This window comes from Mizuhopecten yessoensis, unplaced genomic scaffold (genome assembly GCF_002113885.1).
Source record: "Mizuhopecten yessoensis strain PY_sf001 unplaced genomic scaffold, ASM211388v2 scaffold917, whole genome shotgun sequence".
In the NCBI taxonomy this organism is placed as follows: Eukaryota; Metazoa; Mollusca; class Bivalvia; order Pectinida; family Pectinidae; genus Mizuhopecten; species Mizuhopecten yessoensis.
This window is the reverse complement of record NW_018403786.1, coordinates 1,625,145-1,638,253: the sequence shown is the minus strand read 5'-3', so window position 1 is coordinate 1,638,253 and position 13,109 is coordinate 1,625,145. Positions and strand designations below refer to the sequence as shown.

The 13,109-nt window shown below is 33.6% G+C and overlaps 6 non-coding genes across 6 annotated transcripts; 4 read left to right on the top strand and 2 right to left on the bottom strand.

The window, feature by feature from the left end:
* Positions 1–36: 36 nt before the first annotated feature.
* Trnai-aau lies at positions 37–110 on the bottom strand. Its single transcript has one exon. It is a non-coding gene; the product is annotated as a tRNA-Ile (tRNA).
* An 854-nt stretch (positions 111–964) lies between these two features.
* Trnai-aau lies at positions 965–1,038 on the top strand. Its single transcript has one exon. It is a non-coding gene; the product is annotated as a tRNA-Ile (tRNA).
* A 3,613-nt stretch (positions 1,039–4,651) lies between these two features.
* On the bottom strand, positions 4,652–4,725 carry Trnai-aau. Its single transcript has one exon. It is a non-coding gene; the product is annotated as a tRNA-Ile (tRNA).
* A 5,224-nt stretch (positions 4,726–9,949) lies between these two features.
* Positions 9,950–10,023, top strand: Trnai-aau. The gene has a single exon. It is a non-coding gene; the product is annotated as a tRNA-Ile (tRNA).
* A 2,004-nt stretch (positions 10,024–12,027) lies between these two features.
* Positions 12,028–12,101, top strand: Trnai-aau. Its single transcript has one exon. It is a non-coding gene; the product is annotated as a tRNA-Ile (tRNA).
* Positions 12,102–12,654: 553 nt separating this feature from the next.
* Positions 12,655–12,728, top strand: Trnai-aau. The gene has a single exon. It is a non-coding gene; the product is annotated as a tRNA-Ile (tRNA).
* Positions 12,729–13,109: the final 381 nt, after the last annotated feature.

Sequence of the window (13,109 nt, the reverse complement as noted above, 5' to 3'; positions counted from 1 at the left end):
ATATATATATCATGAATATGGGGAAAAAATCAGATCTGGCCAGTGTGGGGGTCGAACCCACGACATTCGCGTTATTAGCACGATGCTCTAACCGACTGAGCTAACCGGCCCACATATTCTTTTCTGAGGCTTAAGTTTACTGATTCAGTACTCAGCGTAGGAATTACACATGTACTGTAGCTAGCTTATTGGAATGATATACCTGTATCATTACCTTGTATAATTATTAATCTCAACTATTTTACCCGGAGATGATACTTCTTATATTACCAATAATTACATCAATTTGCGTATCTAATTATGTAATTGATAGATGATCGACAATATGTGAATAATAAGGGAATAAATTAAAAGATGTCTAAATAATAAAGTCATCAATAAATAATAATAGATGAATGAATACATGAATGAATGTATGAACAGCCGCTAAAAGATGAATGATGTATATCAAATCAAACATTTATATTTTCGTCTTTATAATAATATCAGTTATGTATTATGTTCATATCTGTTGGTTTTCCATAAATCGATTAATTTATAATGGTAACATGATCTGCAGTGTAGATAAACAAATTCAAAATTCACAAGATAAAGGTTATTTTTAAAACATGCATTCAATGGATATTCATTTGTTTGTAACTGGTCCAGCTTTTATTAATCAAAGACGTCTTCTTTTTATTCCTCCATTATTGATCATCCCCTGTTATTTACAAAGCTAGAACATTATAATTTTCTTATTCCTGATAAAATATCATATATCATCCCGGGTAAGATGATTGAGAACAAATCCTTGAGGTAAAAATCTGTATTATCCACCAAGTCTAAATACTGCTCCTATTAATTAATTAAGCTTATACTTGTATCCTTATGTACACGCAAATGTTTGTTGCGACATATAGGTGTAATATTAACACTGAGTACGTTCTTAGCACAGATGAGCCTTAGGTATTGTTACAAATCTATGGGCCGGTTAGCTCAGTCGGTTAGAGCGTCGTGCTAATAACGCGAATGTCGTGGGTTCGACCCCCACACTGGCCATATCAAGTGGTTTTTTTAAACAACGTATTTCCTCTTTCCTCAGATGCGGTTATCAATGAACGAAGATAAACAATTTTTTGAAAGTATTGATTGAAAGGTTAAAGCAAGTAGTCAATTAATTTTCTTTTGTAGTATTGATATAAATATCCTATGACATTAACATTTCGATGCTTTCATGTCATATTTTGCAATTTACTTACAAAAAGATATCATAACGAAAAATAAAATAAAAATAAATGTATATTTAACAACAAAAAAATCGAATAATGAAATAATAAAGGTTTTATGTTTTTGGCATCAGCTGAGCGTATTAAACAGTCCAAATACAACACTAATACTTATGTCATCGGCTAGTATAAGTACTTACCTAGGTATGATGCAATCGATTGAAGGCTTATGTAATAAAGCTTTGTGTTCAGCAATACACATGTCCTCGATGAGATTGGAGACGTAAACAGACACTCTGTAATGAATGGTTCATTTTTTTACAAATGTATTGATGTAGAAAAACAAAACATGAAAATATTCTATTTAGATAGAGTGACCTTGCTTACAAATCATGTTTTGTTTATAATTGGTACCAGCCAAAGTCTGAAAATTAGTTCTGCTTATATGTTACAAAAATATATTTCTGGTACCTTGTCTAAATTCTGCAGATTTTGGTTATGTACTAAATATGAACTAGCCCCTATATATTATATCTAAATAACTTTAGATATACATTTCTGTTGGTAATGTTTCTGTAACTATCTATTATTAGATATAAACCATCACAACATCTCTGGAGGGGTTTATAGTTTATTTCTCAAATTTTCCTCTGTACAAGTTATTAACTTAATCCTGGATACCTTCAATGATCGTACATGCATGTTGCTGGGTTCTTTTTATATCAGATCACTGACATTGTGATACATTGTCATGATGGTTAATGAATTTGTAGTATGATGTTACATTATAATAGTAGTAGCAAAATTATCCGTATACCGATACGATTGCTTAAGTGTATGATATTGCTTTTTGTTTGTTCCTTTGCACAATTTAAACCACTACTGACAAAAGTAGAAATAAAGATATATCCCATCAATATGGCCAATGTAGGGAGTCGAACCAACGACATTCGCGTTATTAGCACGACGCTCTAACCGAATCAGCTAACCGGACCACACAGATTCAGTCTTAGGAATTGCTCCTATACTATTGCTAGCTTATAGTAATGATATTTACAAAGCTAGATAATTATAATGTTCTTATAACTGATAAATTATGATATATGATCCCGGGTAAGATGAGTGAGAACAACTCTGTGAGGTAAAAATACGTGTTATCTACCAATTCAAAATAAATACTGCTCCTATTAACTAGTCAAGCTTATAATAGAATCCTTATGTACACGCACATTATTGCAAAATATAGGTGCAATGTATATATTGAATACGTTATCAGCAAGAATAAGCCTCAGGAAAAAGTTATCGTATGTGGGCCGGTTAGCTCAGTCGGTGAGTCCTCAGGTTTTTTCAATTATGTATATGCCATTTCTACCTTCTGATATAATTGATGTTCATTATCGTATTGCACATAACTCTATATTTACGATGGAGAAGTTAAAGAAAATTGGCAAAGTAGATAGCGATGCATGTCTGTTGTGCGATTCTGAGACGGAAACTTTATTGCATTTGTTTGTAGATTGTTCAGAACTTTTTGATTTTTTGGCTTATATCAATACGTTAACAAAGATACTTTTTTCAGATGCTGATCAGAGTTACCTTTCTGATTTTTCTCTCGGAAAACTCATACTTCTGGGTTATACCAGGAAGATTAAACATACGAATGTTTTTTTCATCAACTTCTTTTTAGGAGTAGTGCGTTTTTGCGTTCTTAAAAGGCGTAATCTGGTGGTACATAAAATGACAAAAGTGAATATAAAGAACTTTTTTATGTTAACATTTCGTAAATATTTTGATTATATCAAACACTACTACCTCATGAAGAAGAAATGTGTTCTATTCAAGAAATATTTTGTTGCTGACAATAAATTATTGAGGGCTGTAGATTTATCTTCAGGCACTGAAAATATCCTATCTTATGCATTATCATTATGATTAAGTTGTCGTTTTTCAACTAATTTGTAAATGAGCGATGACATACCTCTTATAACCATGCTTATTTCATGTAGAAATGTACTTCTGTGATTTTTAAGTGTTTAAATATGCGTTTTATGTGAACTGTGAGGAACCGACGGGGCCCCAACCCCGGAGGTCCTATTTGCTGGGACTAATAAAAGTTCATTTTAAAAGAAAAAAAAAGAAAAAAAGAGCGTCGTGCTAATAACGCGAATGTCGTGGGTTCGACCCCCACACTGGCCATGTCAAGTTTCTTTTTTTAAAACAAATGCATTTCATGTTTCCTCAGTAGCGGTAATAAAGGAACCAAGGACAAAACAAAACAATATTTTGTATACCCTTAATCAATCGTATCAGCTTGTTGTTCATTAAACACCCTTATCCTGTAACATCATAATACGAAATGCATTAACCACCATGAAAACGTATCACAAAATGTATCTACAACGAAATCCGCCCTGTATCTATAGGTTATATTCAAATACGTACTATATGCTTTTGAAAGTATTGTCTAAAAGATTCAAGCAAAAATTCATCAATTTTCTTTTGAAATATTAACATAATTTATCATATGACATAGAGATTTTGATGCTTCCCTTTCATAGCTTCCCTGTCATATCGCGCAATCTACTTACAAAACAAATATAACAAAAAATGTAAAAAAGAATAAGTTTAATAAACAAACTAAATATTATTCATAGCGAAATAATACATATTTTTTTGCTCCAACTGAGCTTATTAACAGGTCTATATACAGTAATAATAGTTATGTCATCGGCTAGGATAAGTACCTACCTAGGTATGATGCAATCGATTGAAGGCGTATGCAATATAGCTTTATACTGTTCAGCAATACACATCTCCTGGGTGAGATTGGAGACGTTAACAGACACTCTGTAATGAAGGTTCATCCCTTTAACAATGTATTGATGCGATAAATTTGTTAATAGAAAAACAAAACATGAAAATATTCTATTTAGATAGAGTGACCTTGCTTACAAATCCTGTTTTGCTTATAATTGGTACCAGCCAAAGTCTGAAAATTAGTTCTGCTTATATGTTACAAAAATATATTTCAGGTACCTTGTCTAAGTTCTGCAGATTTTGGTTATATACTAAATATGAACTAGCCACTCTTTGTAATGAAAATAACTTTAGATAAACATTTCTGTTGGTGATGTTTCTGAAACTATCTGTTATCAAATATAAACCATCACAACATCTCTGGAGGGGTTTATAGTTTATTTCTCATATCTTCCTCAGTACAATTTATTAAATTAATCCTGAATACCTTCAGTGATCGTATATGCATGTTGCTGTTTTTCATATCAGGTCACTGACAATGTGATACATTGTCATGATGGTTAATGAATTTGTAGTATGATGTTTCATTATAATAGTAATGCAAAATTATCCGTATTTCGATACGATTGATTAAGAGTATGATATCGCTTTTGTTTGTTCATTTGCAAATTACCATAAAACACTTGATATGGCCAGTGTGGGGGTCGAACCCACGACATTCGCGTTATTAGCACGACGCTCTAACCGACTGAGCTAACCGGCCCACATATTCTTTTCTGAGGCTTAAATGTACAGAGTCGGTACTCAGCGTAGGAATTACATATGTACTGTAGCTAGCTTATTGGAATGACATACCTGTATCATTACCTTGTGTAATTATTAATCTCAACTATTTTACCTGGATATGATAATCTAATATTACCAATAATACTGATGGTAAGGATCGTAGTAAAATCCGGATGTCTGAGTTTGATAAGATACAGAACAAGCTACAAAGCTTTTCTGGTGATTTAGCTAATGGTAAACCGTTTGATTGCATTAAATATGAGGAACTGCGACAAAGTTTAGAAAAGTTTGAAAAAGAAAAATGTAATGGGGCTGTTTTAAGATCAAAAGCCAAATGGGCTGTAGATGGTGATACAAATACCAGTTATTTTTTAAAACTGGAGAAATAAAGACAAAATTGTAACACTATAAAATGTTTACATGATATAGATGGAAATGTATTAACTACGTGTGATAACATGTCTAGCGAAATAATTGTATTGAGACAGATGATGAGGATATTGATATTCTTTTATCTGTTATTGACAAAAAGGTTACAGATGACGATAGAGTTAAGTATGACTCGGCTGTGACTATTGATGAAATAAAAAATGCATTGTCTACTATGTCTAAAGGTAAAACTCCTGGCCTGGATGGGCTGACCGTTGAATTTTATTGTCACTTTTTTGATGAGTTAGGATATATTTTTCCTCGTATTGTACTAAGTATCTGGGTTGATAGATAATTGACCAGAACTATGAGACAAGGGGTCATTAACCTTGTTTATAAGAAAAGGGGAGATAAATCTCTGTTGAAGAATTGGAGACCAATTATAGTCTTCTCAATGTGGACTACAAAATTCTAGCTCGAGTGATGTCGGATAGACTTAAAGTTGTTTTACCATCCATTATTTCAGAATTCAAATCGTGTTGTGTAACTGGTCGGGATATTTCGGACACCATTGTTTTCGACAATGGTGTGCGTGACATCATTGATGTAGCTTCACAGGAAGATTTTGAAGGGTACATCCTCGAAATTGACCAAGAGGAAAGCGTTTGATCGTGTAAGTCTTGGAAAAGTTTGGTTTTGGTAAAAACTTTGTTGATTGGATCAAGATTTTTTATACTAAAATTTCTAGTTCTGTCAAATACAATGAATTGACAAAGTTTATCTCCATTCAAAATTCAGTTCGGCAGAGGTGTCCGATATCGGCAATGCTATACGTTTTAGTCGCGGAACCCCAGGGAAGAATGATTTTATAGTCTCCAGATATTTCTGGTATTAAGGTTCCTCATACAGACTTTGAGTCAAATGTGTATCAACATGCAGATGATACAACTTTGACACTTCGGAATAAAGCGTCTATTGTAAATGTTTTTAACCTATTGGAGGTGTACAGTAAGGGTTATGGTGTCAAGATAAATAAAGATAAATCAGAAATCCTATGTATTAGTAAAGGAAATATTACAATTGCCGAACTTGAAAAATTACGAATCAAATTATGTGACAAAGTTATATGTATTCTGGGTGTATGTATTGGTATTGATTTACATATGTGTAATGAAAAGAGTTGGGAAAATAAAGTTGTTTCTATCAGAAATATTCTAAGAATGTGGTCGCAAAGACAGCAAACTCTTCAAGGAAGAGCTATTGTTATTAGTTCCTTATTGATGTCCAGATGTTGGTATTGTCTTACTTCACAGACTTTACCTCTGACAGTTATTAGGGATATTAAGAAGTTATGTATTGGCATAGCGGTGCTCATTTGGTGGCATATGACACTATTATTGATAAAAGAAAGGATGGTGGTTTAAATATACCTGATATTGAATTAAAAGTGAGATCTTTTCGATTAAAGTTTTTGCTTAGATGGTTGGACATATCATGTACAGCAGTCTGGAAGAATATGTGTAACTATTTTCTCAACAAAATACTCGATGAAGGTATTCATTGCAAGTTTCCCGATAAGTATTTAAGATCATTGCCTATTGTTTATCGTGAAATGTTGAAGGCAGTGAACGAAGTTTGTTATAATATAGACACATCTTTTGTTTATTAACAGCCTTTATTTTTTAACTCCAGCTTTTTGAACAATGACAAGCCTATTTTTATTGAGTCTTTCGTAAAGGCGGGTATAACTAAAGTTACACATCTGACACTAGAAGTTGTGTCCAAGTTTCTTTCTTCAAATGCTGTAGCGGATGTTGTTCAAGAAACCAATCGTGATGTTTCTACAGATGTGGTTTTATCTGATTTTAATACTGTTATGGGATGCATTCCAGCAGATTATAAGAAAGTGATTTTAACTAATGTACATACAAATATCAGAACAGAGTCCAGGCCATATGTTACTTATACAGATGTTAACGGGACTATTGTACAGTTACATCCCAGGACTACTCGAGATATTTACGCTGTTTCATTCGCTACTGCTTCAAAAGTCCCAAATCATCGGGATATTGGTCAGAGATTTTTCAAAATGTTTATCTTCCACGGGTTTTTTCAATTATGTATATGCCATTTCTGTCTTCTGATATAATTGATGTTCATTATCGTATTGCACATAACTCGTAAATATTTTGAATATATCAAACACTACTACCTCATGAAGAAGTAATGTGTTCTATTCAAGAAATATTTTGTTGCTGACAATAAACTATTGAAAGCTGTAGATTTTTCTCTAGGCACTGAAAACAACACATCTTATGCATTATCATTATGATTAAATTTTTTTCATTTGTAAATCAGCGTTGACATACTTTTTATTACCATGCTTATTTCATGTAGGAATGTACTTCTGTGATTTTTGATTGTTTAAATATGTTTTATGTGAACTGTGAGGAGCTTACGGGGCCCCAACCCCGGAGGTCCTATTTGCTTGGACTAATAAAAGATCATTTTTTAAAGAAAAAAAGAAAAAGAGCGTCGTGCTAATAACGCGAATGTCGTGGGTTGGACCCCCACACTGGCCAGATCTAGATTTTCTATTTCAATTATGTAATGTCTTTTTCACCAAGTGTTCGTCAGTGCGAGTTACTAGAAGCAATGTTCCAAGAACAAAGCAAAATCGATCGTATTTGTTTAGTCAATCGTTTAAGCCTTTTGATAATACTACACTTATAATCCTGTAACATCATTATGCGAACTTCTTTAACCACTTATCCTTGATATCACATGGATTAAGCTTACGGTTTTCTGCACAGAGCGAAAGTGGGCGTAAATGGAATATCGAGAATGTTAACCACCATGATAGTGTGTCACATTATCAGTTATCTGCTATGAAATTAGGCTCATTAAGCCTTTCGCCATTGAATGGTAAGATTAATTTTTAATATTTATTATAGTACATATTATTGTATATTCAAGTACATTGATATATATACTAATCTTTTCATAATTATTATATTACATTGAAGTCTCGTCAGTGGATAATATTGTCAGATACGGTATCGGTATCATAAAAAAACATCAGAACAAAGAATCGATACACAATGCTACAGCAAGCATTGATTGTTCCACCTTTATCGAATGGTTCGGAAAAGGAGACGCCGAAATCGATCCCGTCCCCGAAGGTCCTATTCGCTGGGACTAATAAAAGATTTTTTTATAGAATAAAATGGCGTCGTGCTTATAAAGCGTATGTCCTGGGTTTAAGCACATTGAACCATGTTGTCTGTCTGTTCAATAACTTGTTCACCTTTTTATTGTTGCACTTAATCATTTGTAATCATGCCATCATGTCTGTGACTCGTGTATACCTTATCTCGTGTTTTTTTCGGTATTTAGAGATAGAGTTATTGGCATTGTACCTGAAGTTATGCCATCCGTATCGGTTATCGTTAGAATTCTGGGACGAAGAATCGATACACAATGCTGCAGCAAGCATTGATTGTTCCACCTCTATCGAATGGTTGTATGGAGAAGGTGACGCCGAAATCGATCACAGGAGGAAGTTGTTTTAATATTGTTTGTTACCGTACACAGCAGACTACAGTTCCGTTTGACGACATTCACAGAAAATAAAGTCGCTGTAAAGTCGAACCTTGTCGTCGTGAAAAATCTTGGATCATAAAACCGAGGTCGTGATTAAATATCTTTATCACTCTGTCAGTTTCATAGTGTTTTTATTGTCTTTGATGTGATTGATTAACAGCATACATGGAATATTATTTTACATGAACATGTTAGAAATGCACACTCATTATTGTCTTTTAGACAGAGTGCAAAGAAGTTTCTTATGGACTTATCTTAAGTACTGTAATGGATATTTTATACACTTGCATTTCATCATATAGCCGGTTAAGCCAAGCTCAGTCGGTTAAAGCGTCGTGCTAATAACGCGATTGTCGTGTGTTGGACCCCCAATCGGGAAGCCATGGTATTGTTAACCGTCAAACCAATGCTATTTAACATATTCTGCTCCGTTATGTTTGTTTTCGTAGAAGTATACATGTTAACATATAACACCATGTCAACACCAGATTCTTATCTGCAGTGCTTATTCAAAAACATCTTTTCCTAGACAGATTTTAAACAAGACTTTTGTAAAAGGTAAACGTCTTCTGTTTCATCGACTGCACCTGACTTGTAAGTTCAGTTTAGATCCAAGTAATTATATAATGCCACGTCATCATAACGAGAACCGGGGTAATGTCAACAAAACAACAAGACATCAGCATAACCAAAACCTGGACCTTTATATCACATAACTAAATAGCATATATCCAAATAGGATCATGATTGCGACCATAAAACGTGTTCATGGTCTTTATCAACCTACATCCGGAAAGTCTGTGTTAAAATATGTCTCCTATCACTTCCCCAGTTTTGCTTTAGACGATTGTTTGTCTTGGGTTTTGTAGGTAATGTAACAATAAGCTCATGATAAGAATAGCAAATTGATATGTTTTCTATCATACTTACATACATACTACTTGATTACGATCCATATAATGTAATATGTAGTTCATTTCTAATCAGGGTTATACGGCCAACATATTGATAAATTGAAATTGATCAGTTGGTGGTGAAGTCATGACCATTACATTTATTCAGTGTAGAATTAAACTCCTAAATCAGACAATCCTGTCGATGTTAGTAAGCTACCAATGATATAGTAATATCAACTACGTTTCATACTAATCATAGTCGTCGATAAGCGTATGGCAATAAGTCATGGCCTTATATTTGGATAACGTTTAACGATAAGGGTTGTACATGTCGGCCGGTTAGCTCAGTCGGTTAGAGCGTCGTGCTAATAACGCGAATGTCGTGGGTTCGACCCCCACACTGGCCATATCTTTTTTTTATATATATTTTCCAAGGATATGCATACATTTATTAGCGTTTAAGTAATCTCGTCCATTTATTAACAGAGTTATATTTTTTTCCTTTAGGAATGGTACATTGATGCTTTGTTTTAACACATATTTCAGTTTTGCATTCAAAAACAGTTTTGGGTAAAATTTAAAGCCCTTCCCAATGCTACACGTTTTTGTGTTTAATATGTCAACAATAAAAGGGCAGAATAAAAATATGCAGTGCAATTCAAAAATTCGTTTAATAACAATAAGACAGAAAAAATGGTCCATTATTGATACATCCAAAGACTTAGTTGTATTTGTATACATTAACAATGAAATCCAAAATACGGGAATGGTGTGTAATAGGAGCTATGTAAAAAGCACTGTTCGGGAAGCCATGGTATAGTTTAACGTCAAACCAATGCTATTTAAAATGTTCTGTCCCTTTATGTTGTTTTTCGTAACAGTATACATGTTAAAATGTAACTCCATGTCAACACCAGATTCCAATTTGCAGTTCTTATTCAAAAACATCTTTAAATGAGACATTTAAAATAAGTTTTCTGGTAAAGGTAAACGTATTCTGTTTCAACGACGGCACGTGACATGTAAATTTTGTTCATATCCAAGTAATGCCACGTCCTCATAACGAGTACCGGGGTAATGTCAACAAAACAACAAGGTATGGGCATAACCAAAACCCAGACCTTTTTATCACATCATCAAATAGCATATTCCAAAATGATATCATGGTTCCGACCATAAAACTTGTACATGGTCTCTATCAACCTACATCTCCGGAAACCCTGTATTAAATAAAATATGACTCCTATAATCAAGAAAGCATTCACGCGTTATCACTTTCCTAATTTGAAGTAGACGATGTGGTACATAAGGACCCAACAGTTTGTCCGTGCGTACATGGGAAGACTTTAGCACATGGAAACATGTTTTATGTCATTTCAATAACTGTTTCACCTTTATATTGCTACACTTAAATATTGTGTCATCATGTCTGCATACCTTTATCTCGTTTCTGCTGTATGTTTTGTATAGGTAAAGTTATCGGCATTGTACATGAAGTTATGCCATCCGTATAAAGTATCGTTAGAATTTCAGTACTAAGAATCGATACACAATGCTGCAAAAACCATTGATTGTTCCACCTCTATCGAATGGCAGTTCGGAGAATGAGACGCCGAAATCGATCACATGGGGAAGCTGTTTTAATAGTGTACGTTACCTTGCACAGCAGACTACAGTTCCGTTTGACGACATTCACAGAAATAAAGTCGCTGTAAAGTCGAACCTTGTCGTAAATAAATGTGGGATCATAAAACCGAGGTCGTGATTAAATATCTTTATCACTCTGTCAGTTTCATAGTGTTTTATTGTCTTTGATGTGATTGATTAACAGCATTCCGTACCTCAGTTTACTACAATGTCTACTTGTTCCAGGAACAGAACAAACAAGAAAACTCCACCATCTTTGAGTAGTAGTCATTGTCAGTATAAAGAAGGAGGGAAAAAAATGTTTGGACTGCATTTTCATGGTCGGTATCAATGGAAAATGAATAGGATTGTTGGCAGTTATAATAACATTATTCTAGAATTTTGAAAGTTGGTTAGATTTCTTACGAATATGAGGGGAAACCCAATTTACATAGAATAGTCTGGTCTGCCATTTGTACATGAATACATATGTACTATAAACTGGTAACTGTTCTAGGTTAAACGGTCACCATCTCATTTACACAATGAAGTTAATTATATTGCATGTCGCTCGGGTCATGGTGGTAACAATGACATTCATTAGCTGTGAAATTTACATGGCTATACAACTGATATGTCCTTAATCAAGTATTTTGTTTTATTGTAGATATTATTAGTATAAAATAGGGTTATTTAACATAAAGAATAGCGGTTCATACGGCAATAATTGCATCATATCCAGATAAGTACTTAACCTATCTTCTATCGAATGTATGATATATATGGGCCGGTTAGCTCAGTCGGTTAGAGCGTCGTGCTAATAACGCGAATGTCGTGGGTTCGACCCCCACACTGGCCATACACATATTATGTTTTTGCTTAACATAAAAAGATGAGGTTTATATATTTATATATATATATAAACCTCATCTTTTTATGTACTGTTTTATATATATATATATATATATATATATATATAAAACAGTAGTATATAGCGAGTAACATGTGTTACTTGGGGCATTAAAAGCTGTGTTTGTGTTTTCTTGGGTTTTGTCAATAATGAAGCAATATAGCTGATGATTAGACAAACCAAATTGAAATGATTTCTATCAGACATACATATAAAACGGATTGCGATACAAAAAATGTAATATGTAGTTGATTTCTATTCGTGGTCATAAGGTCACCATATTGAAATCCGTTAGTTGGCGGTGAAGTCAGTAGGACGACCGTTATGTATTTCAGCATGGAATATAAACTCCTATATTAGACAATACTGTCTATCTTAGTAAGTTATCAATAATATAGCAAACAAAACTGTATTTTCTATTATTGATAATAATAGTTAATCATATGTCAATAAGTCATTGCATCATATTTAAATAACCTAAACGAAGACTGTTGTACATGTCGGCCGGTTAGCTCAGTCGGTTAGAGCGTCGTGCTAATAACGCGAATGTCGTGGGTTCGACCCCCACACTGGCCATACATATTGGTATTTATGCTTGACATAAAGAGATGTTTTTTTTCCCCTAACATAGCGAAAGACATGTTTTACTAGTAACATTAAAAGCTGTGTATTATGTTTTTCTTGGGTTTTGTCAATAATGTAGCGACTAGTCACGTTATTCTTATCGGTAGTTCTTATTCAAAAACATCCAATAAAAGATCCACAAGGAAACTTTTGAAAAGGGTAAACGTTTTCTTTTGCATTGACTTGATGTAAATCTATGTCATATCCAAGTATTTTAATGCCATGTTCGCATAGTGAGAACTGGGGTAATGTAAAAACAAAAGCACACTGATGAGCATAATCAAAAAAATAGCATATATCCTAATGAGATCATGGTTTGGACCATAAAACCTG